The following is an 8173-nucleotide window of genomic DNA, read 5'->3' as shown; positions in this document are numbered from 1 at the left end:
GAGATGGGTCGTATTCGTACCGAGTGGTTTTCGGGAGGTACTGATCCTACCGCTGCGGAGGACGAGTGTGGAACGTAACTTCCATACTCTGATATGTCCTGAGGAGTTTTGGGTGGATATTGGGGTCTACCATTTGACTGGTGATGCTCAGTTGTGGTGGAGTTCTGTGGCATCCAGGAGAGTACAGAGGGAGATGTCTTGAGCTTTCGTCTTGGAGTTCAACCGCAAGTATTTCCCTAGAGAGGCACTGGACAGGTTGGAGGTGCAGTTCCTTCAGCTAGCTCAGGGGACTCGGTCAGTGCGGGAGCTTGACTTGGAGTTCAGTCGACTTCTGAGGTATGGGGGTCGGGATATGGAGTCTGAGGAGGCTCTGATCAGGAGGTTTTTGAGGGCCCTACGTGATGATTTGAGAGTTCACTATAGAGGGCGGACTTATGCTATGCGTGCAAAGCTGGTTGAGACTGCAACAGGGATTGAGGAGGACATCCGGGCACAGTCAGTGACGGTTAGTCCAGCAGTTCAGCCTAGTAGGGCTCAGCAGTAGGGTGGTTCTAGCAAGGGCGGTAAGCCTGCGCAGGGAACCGAGAGTAGGTGGGAGGCTACGCAGAGGCCGAGTGGTGCAAGTTGCTACGGGTGTGGAAGCAAGGATCACAAGGTTGCTAGCTGTCCCAAGAGGAGTGCTCCGATGGCAGTAGATTGTGTGTGCTATCATTGCAGGGAGCCAGGGCACATCAGGCCCTATTGTCCCAAGTTACAACCGGTAGCAGTGGCAGCGTTGCAGCAGGCGCAGCCTGGAGGGCAGCAGGTGGCACGGATTGAGCAGGCGCCACGGGTTTACACGACTACACAGACTGGTGGGACCAGTGCTGGGGCGATCATAGGTATAATTTCTGGTACTGTAACTTTGTGAATCCTTAGTAAGTTTAGATTTTAGGTTTTCCTGTGATAAAGTGTTAGGTTCTCAACACATGAGGTATGTGTATGGACCTTGTTGGTGGGCGGGTTTAAGTCCCACGTTATGTTTGATTCTGGAGCTTCTCATAGCTTAATTACTCCGGAGTGTGCAGAGAGTGCGAGAATCAGAGAGGATCCCGGGGAGCGTACAGGTGTTATCAGAGTTGCAGTTGGCAAGTTCCCGATAGTTATTGGATGAGCTAGGGGAGTTGATATTCAGATCGCAGGAGAGTCATGACCAGCGGATTTGCTTATCAGTCCAGTGGAGCTGTATGATGTTATTCTCGGGATGGATTGGATGCATCAGCATATGGTGCATTTGGACTGCTATCGGGGTAGAGTGGAGTTTGAGCATCCAGGAGGGAAGTTGGTTTTTCAGGGTATTAGACCGACTTCGGGGAGTCTCGTGATCTCGGCCATTCAGGCTGGGAAGATGATCGAGAAGGGCCGTGAGGCTTATTTCGTTACCATATCTATGCCAGAGTTAGTGGGGAAGTCTACAGTTAGCGGTATTCCGGTTGTAGAGGAGTTTAAGGATGTGTTCCAGTCGTTGCAGGGATTACCACCAACTCGGTCTGATCCTTTTACGATTGAACTGGAACTAGGGGCGATGCCGTTATACAAGGCTCCTTACAGAATGGCTCCAGCATAGATGGCAAAGCTGAAGAAGCAGCTAGAGGATTTGTTGAGTAAGGGATTCATCCGTTCAAGTGTATCACCTCGGGGAGCACCGGTGTTGTTTGTCAAGAAGAAGGATGGGAGTTTTCGGTTGTGTATTGATTACAGAGGTTTGATCCGGGTCACTGTGAAGAACAAGTACCCTCTTCCCAGGATTGATGAGTTGTTAGATCAGTTGAGGGGTACTACTTGGTTCTCCAAGGTAGATCTGGCGTCGGGTTATCATCAGATACCGATAGATGAGGCAGATGTGAGGAAGACTGCATTCAGGACGAGGTATGGGCATTATGAGTTTGTGGTGATGCCTTTCGGGTTGACTAATGCACCAGCAGCGTTTATGAGATTGATGAACAGTGTGTTTCAGGACTTTCTGGATGTATCTGTCATCATTTTCATCGACGATATCCTGGTTTATTCTAAGAGTCCTGAGGAGCATGCAATGCATTTGAGGGCAGTTATGGAGAAGCTGCGGGAGCAGAAGTTGTTTGCTAAGTTGAGCAAGTGTAATTTTTGGCAACGTGAGATGGGCTTTCAGGGTCATATTGTGTCTGCAGATGGGGTTTCTGTAGATCCGGAGAAGATTCAGGCTATCAGGGATTGACCTAGACCGCAAAATACCACAGAGATCAAGTGTTTTCTCGGGTTGGCAGGGTACTACAGGAGATTCGTGCAGGGGTTTGCGAGCAGAGCACATCCTATGACTACGTTGACTGGGAAGGATGTTCCTTTTGTTTGGTCAGAGGAGTGTGAGGAAGGCTTTGCAAGCCTGAAGGAGATGTTGACTACTGCGCCAGTTTTGGCTTTGCCTGAGCTGGGAGAACCCTATGTGGTGTATACAGATGCATCTAGAGTTGGGTTGGGGTGTGTTCTGATGCAGCATGGGAAGGTGACTGCCTATGCTTCGCGGCAGTTGCGGAAGCATGAAGGCAACTATCCTACTCATGATTTGGAGATGGGTGTTGTAGTTTTTACCCTGAAGATTTGGAGATCTTATCTTTATGGTGCAAAGGTGCAGGTGTTTACAGATCATAAGAGCCTGAAGTATATATTCACTCAGCCTGAGCTGAATTTGAGGCAGAGGCAGTGGATGGAGCTTGTGGCGGATTATGATTTGGAGATAACCTATCATCCTCGTAAGGCTAACTTGGTTGCAGATGCTCTGAGTCGGAAGAGGGTAGCTATGGCTCAGGAGCAGGAGATGGAGTCTCTGGTAGGAGAGATTGGTGCGTTGAGTTTGTGTGTTGTGTCTCAGGAACCATTGGGTTTGGTGGTGGTTGATAGAGCAGATCTGCTGAGCAGAGTGCGGTTGGCAGAGGAGAAAGATTTGGGGCTGGTGAATGCCTCAAAGGATGTTGATTCTGAGTATCAGGTCTCAGATAATGGTACTATCTTGGTGCACAGTCGGGTTTGTGTGCCCAAGGATGAAGAGTTGAGGCAGGAGATCCTGAGAGAGGCTCATGGGAGCAGGTTTTCTATTCATCTAGGAGCGACTAAGATGTACCGTGACCTCAAGAGGTACTATCATTGGGTCGGGATGAAGAAGGATGTAGCTAGTTGGGTCGCGAGGTGCAATGTGTGCCAGCTAGTGAAGGTGGAGCATTAGTTTCCAGGAGGGTTACTGAAGAGTCTTCCCATTCCAGAGTGGAAGTGGGATATGATTACTATGGACTTCGTGGTAGGTTTGCCAGTGTCCATGACGTTTGATGCTATTTGGGTCATAGTGGACCGGTTGACTAAGTCTGCACATTTTCTGGCCATTAAGAAGACTGATGGAGCAGCGGTCTTGGCTAAGAAGTATGTGAAGGAGATAGTCAGGTTGCATGGGGTGCCAGCGAGAATTGTGTTTGATAGGGATTCTAAGTTCACTTCGGTGTTCTGGAGAGCGTTTTACGCAGAGATGGGCACTAGGGTGCATATGAGTACATCTTATCTTCGCCAAAAAGATGGACAATCAGAGAGGACGATTCAGACGCTGGAGGATATGCTGAGGATGTGTGTGTTGGATTGGGGAGGCCATTGGGCAGATCATTTGAGCTTGGTAGAGTTTGCTTATAACAACAATTACAAGGCGTGTATTGGCATGGCTCCTTATGAGGCTTTGTATGGGAGGCCGTGTCGCACACCGTTATGCTGGACTCAGGTGGGGGAGAGGAGCATTTATGGGGCAGATTTTGTTCAGGAGACCTCAGAGAAGATTCGGTTTCTCAAGCTGAACATGAAGGAAGCTCAGGATCGACAGAGGAGTTATGCCGGTAGGAGGAGGAGAGATCTTAAGTTTCAGGTTGGAGATAGAGTATACCTCAAGATTGCCATGTTGCAGGGTCCGAACAGGTCATTGACTAAGACTAAGTTGAGTCCGAGGTATATGGATCCGTTCAGAGTGATTGAGCGTGTCGGACCAGTGGCTTATAGACTGGAGTTACCTGAGGTTATGCGTGCATTCCATAAGGTTTTCCATGTTTCTATGTTGAGGAAGTGTCTCCGTGAGGATGATCAATTGTTAGCTAAGATTCATGAGGATCTTCAGCCTAACATGACTTTGGAGGCAAGACCGGTGAGGGTTTTCGAGAGGAGGATTAAGGAACTTTGGAAGAAGAAGATTCCTTTGATGAGAGTCTTGTGGGACTGTGACGGTGTTGAGGAGCAGACTTGGGAGCCTGAGGCGAGGATGAAGGCAAGGTTTAAGAAGTGGTATGAGAAGCAAGCCGCGACTTGAGCTTGTCTAGCCTGGTCCCATCTGTAATCCGTGGCTGGAGCGGGAATGGAGTATTCCAGCCCATCTCTCTTGTTTACTTGGTCGCTTGGGATGGTTGGTTGTGCGACTAATTAACAAGATGAGATGGTGCTCGGGGTACAAAGTTTCCGTGAGGCGGGGTTTTGGAGGAATGTTTCCTGAATTAGAAGTTTCCTAAAGTGGAAAGTTTCCAAAAGTTGAAAGTGGTAAAAATGGAAAGTTTTTCGAGAGTTAAAAATTTGTCCATTTTAGTGGAAGAAGCCGTGGAGAGGCTCGTGTGGCCTTAGTGGCGGAATTTTTAGTCATTGTGTGGCCTTAGTGGCGGACTTTTTAGTCATTGTGTGGTCTTAGTGGCGGTCTATCGAGACAATGTGTGGCCTTTGTGGCGGGCTGTTTAGCCAGATGTGTGGCCTTTGTGGCGGGCTGTTTAGCCAGATGTGTGGCCTTTCTGGCGGGCTGTTTAGCCAGAGTCCCTGTTTAGGCGGTCCTTCGGGACAGATGGCCTTGGTGGCGGTCCTGTTTAGGACATTTGTTTGGCTTTGGTGGCGGTCTTGTTTAGGACATTTGTTTGGCCTTGGTGGCGGTCCTGTTTAGAACATTTGTTTGGCCTTGGTGGCGGTCTTGTTTAGGACATTTGTTTGGCCTTGTTGGCGGTCCTGTTTAGGACATTTGTTTGGCCCTTGTGGCAGTGAGATGATCCATGTGTGGTCATCAGGTATTCCAGAGAGGGGATATGTGGTTGGTAGGACATCAAGATGTTTTACGCGAGCCACAGGAAGGAAACCTGGATAGGGATAGGACGCAGACGTTTTCAGAATTGTTTGCTCGCGACTCTTGGGGGACTTTGGTTCTCCTAGTATTGCCATATTCGGAGACTTTGTGACTTGGGAGTATGGTTGGTATATCGACTTCGGATGACGATCCGGAGGCGCGCTGTAGGGTGACGACCCGAGAGACGAGTTTGGATTTTTCCTTATATATTATGGCATGCGGGCTTAGGCCCGATGAGGAGCCAACATTATGGCATGAAGACTTAGGTCTGATGAAGAGCCAATAAAAACTCAAGGTTTAGGCCTATGAGTAAAAAGGAAAGANAAGATGTTTTACGCGAGCCACAGGAAGGAAACCTGGATAGGGATAGGACGCAGACGTTTTCAGAATTGTTTGCTCGCGACTCTTGGGGGACTTTGGTTCTCCTAGTATTGCCATATTCGGAGACTTTGTGACTTGGGAGTATGGTTGGTATATCGACTTCGGATGACGATCCGGAGGCGCGCTGTAGGGTGACGACCCGAGAGACGAGTTTGGATTTTTCCTTATATATTATGGCATGCGGGCTTAGGCCCGATGAGGAGCCAACATTATGGCATGAAGACTTAGGTCTGATGAAGAGCCAATAAAAACTCAAGGTTTAGGCCTATGAGTAAAAAGGAAAGACCAAAAGTCGAGAGCAAATGACGCCTGGAGCGTGAGTCTATCGCCTAGAGGTGACCTTCTGTAGATCGGTCGGAGGAGTGTGAACCGTGGAGACGGTTGCACAAGAGTCCTTGGCTGATGGTTGTTCAAGATTCGAGGACGAATCTAGATTGGTGGGGGAGAATTGTAACATCTGCGAACCGAAATCCCGGTTTAGGTATTGCATCGGTCGATGCACTATGTGTTCAGGGATTGCATCGGTCGGTTTTTCTGCGGATGAGTTAAGTTAAACGCTGCATTCTGGGTTAGGAAAACCCTTAACACGAGTTTTGTCTCATTCGTCTTGTGGTGGCCGTTTTTGAGAAATAGAAAGAGAGAAAGAGCTTTGTGCTTTGATTCTAAGTCTTTACTTAATGCTTTAAGTTAGCCTCATGAACTAACTATGATCTAAAGTGTGTGTGCTTTGCCAAAATCTTGCATGTGTGCTTGACCTAGCTTAGATGTGTGGGGAGACATAGGAAGCACATACCCCTTACCTATGGAATTCCACAGATTAGAATCGAACTTGTTTTAAATGCTTTGATCTATGAGTCGTTGCCTGTGACAATTGAGTAATGAATTGTAGTGATCTTTGATGGTTAGCTTGAGAACTTTAAGTTAACGGTTCAGTAGTGTTTCGTAGTCCGAGTTTTAGATAAACAAACTAACCCTAAACTTTCCTAGATAGATAGATCATTGAACCCCTGCGAATCCCCTTGATGCCCAACGCTTGTTTTATTATTTACTTGCACTTTTATTTACGTTTATTTGCTTGCTACAACCATTACAACCAAAACCCCCCATTTTATTGAGTCCTAGCCTTACATCTCTTCCGACGGATTCTCTAAACATCAACTCTCTCTCTGTGGGATCGATCCTTAAATACTACTACCGATTAGCTGTGCACTTTCAGCAGTTGTGTGGTCTTTTAAGGTAAAATATTTTGAAGTTAAAAACCACACACATCACCCACCAACCAAACCCTATTCTATTTAAGGGTTTCGACACCCTCTCCCTAAGCATCACCTATAAGTTTCTCTCAACCCTAGAGTTTTTATATTCCAAAGTTTCTATTCTCTCTCAACCTCAAGTCTTATTCGATTTTCTTTGGGAACTAATCCTATTAACTTCGGAGCTTAGCTTTTTCTCTCAAGGATTCGACAATGGAGCCAATCACGAAAACCTACCAAAGGAAGGGAAGAAGATCAACCTCTACCGCTGCTACAATCGGAGGTGATGCCGTCGAACCTCGAGAGTCCCAAGGGAGAGGAAACGTTCCGTATTCCCAACCGCTGGCTGGACGTTTTGCCTCCCCAACCCGATGCTCAACCCGATCCGTCACCCAATCCGGTGCTCGAGCAACCGATCGAGTAGACCACCGAGTTCGCTCACCGAGTCCAATGGCGAGTGCTGTTCGCCGATATCCTCGACATAGGGACCTGTCTACGTCCAAAAGAACCATTATCGACCCCATGGAGGTCGATTCTGATGCTGGTGGAGAAGAACAGGGGGAGATCCAAACCTCTCGATCAAGGAGCAGAGTTGCGGTTGCAAGAGGGAAGAGACCGACTTCAGAGAAAGCTGAGATAGTAGCTGAGAGAGCAGCTGAGGAAGAGGACCAAAGCGTAGAGGAGGAGAACCGAGAGAGAGAAGAGGAGCAGAGAGAGAGAACACACCAAGCCTCGCGGAGGTGGAGACTCTGGCAAAACTCTTCAAAGTTTTCCGGAAGATGAGCTTTGTTGGTACCCGATACCCTCACCGTGAGACCATGAAGCAGTTGGGCATCGCTAGAGATGTTGAGTTCTTGTTCGACATGTGCCACCTGGGCCATATGATGCGAACTCACCTTGAAGCCTATGAGGAGGAAACGGTCCACTTCCTTTCAACCCTGAAGCTGCATTATTTTTGTAACATCCGCGAACCAAAATCCCAGTTTAGGGATTGCATCGGTCGATGCAGTGGGTGCATCGCTCGATGCAGGTTCAGTTTTTTGCGGATGAGTAGAGTTAAACGCTGCATTTTGAGTGAAGGAAACCCTTAACTCGAATTTTGTCTCATTAGGCGAGTTGGCCGTTTTTGAGAGAAACGAAAGAGAGAAAGTGCGTTCTTGGTGTTCTTGGTGTTTTCTGGAGATTTGAGGCTGTTCCTGTGGAGATCTGTAGCTGGGATTGTTGTAGGAACTTCCTAGAAGTTTTGTCTTGCGTGTTTAAGGTTCAGAATCGTCTTGGCAAAGGTAAGTGCAGGACCATGACTTATCTAAGCTAGGGAACTCTTTAATCTGCTTGTTGTGTGTTGTTAGACTTGTTAGATTGATAATTGGGACGTTAGGAAGCTTTCTTGTGGCTTGGGATC

This window comes from Camelina sativa, chromosome 1, assembly GCF_000633955.1.
Source record: "Camelina sativa cultivar DH55 chromosome 1, Cs, whole genome shotgun sequence".
Classification (NCBI taxonomy): Eukaryota; Viridiplantae; Streptophyta; class Magnoliopsida; order Brassicales; family Brassicaceae; genus Camelina; species Camelina sativa.
This window is presented reverse-complemented; position numbering follows the sequence as displayed.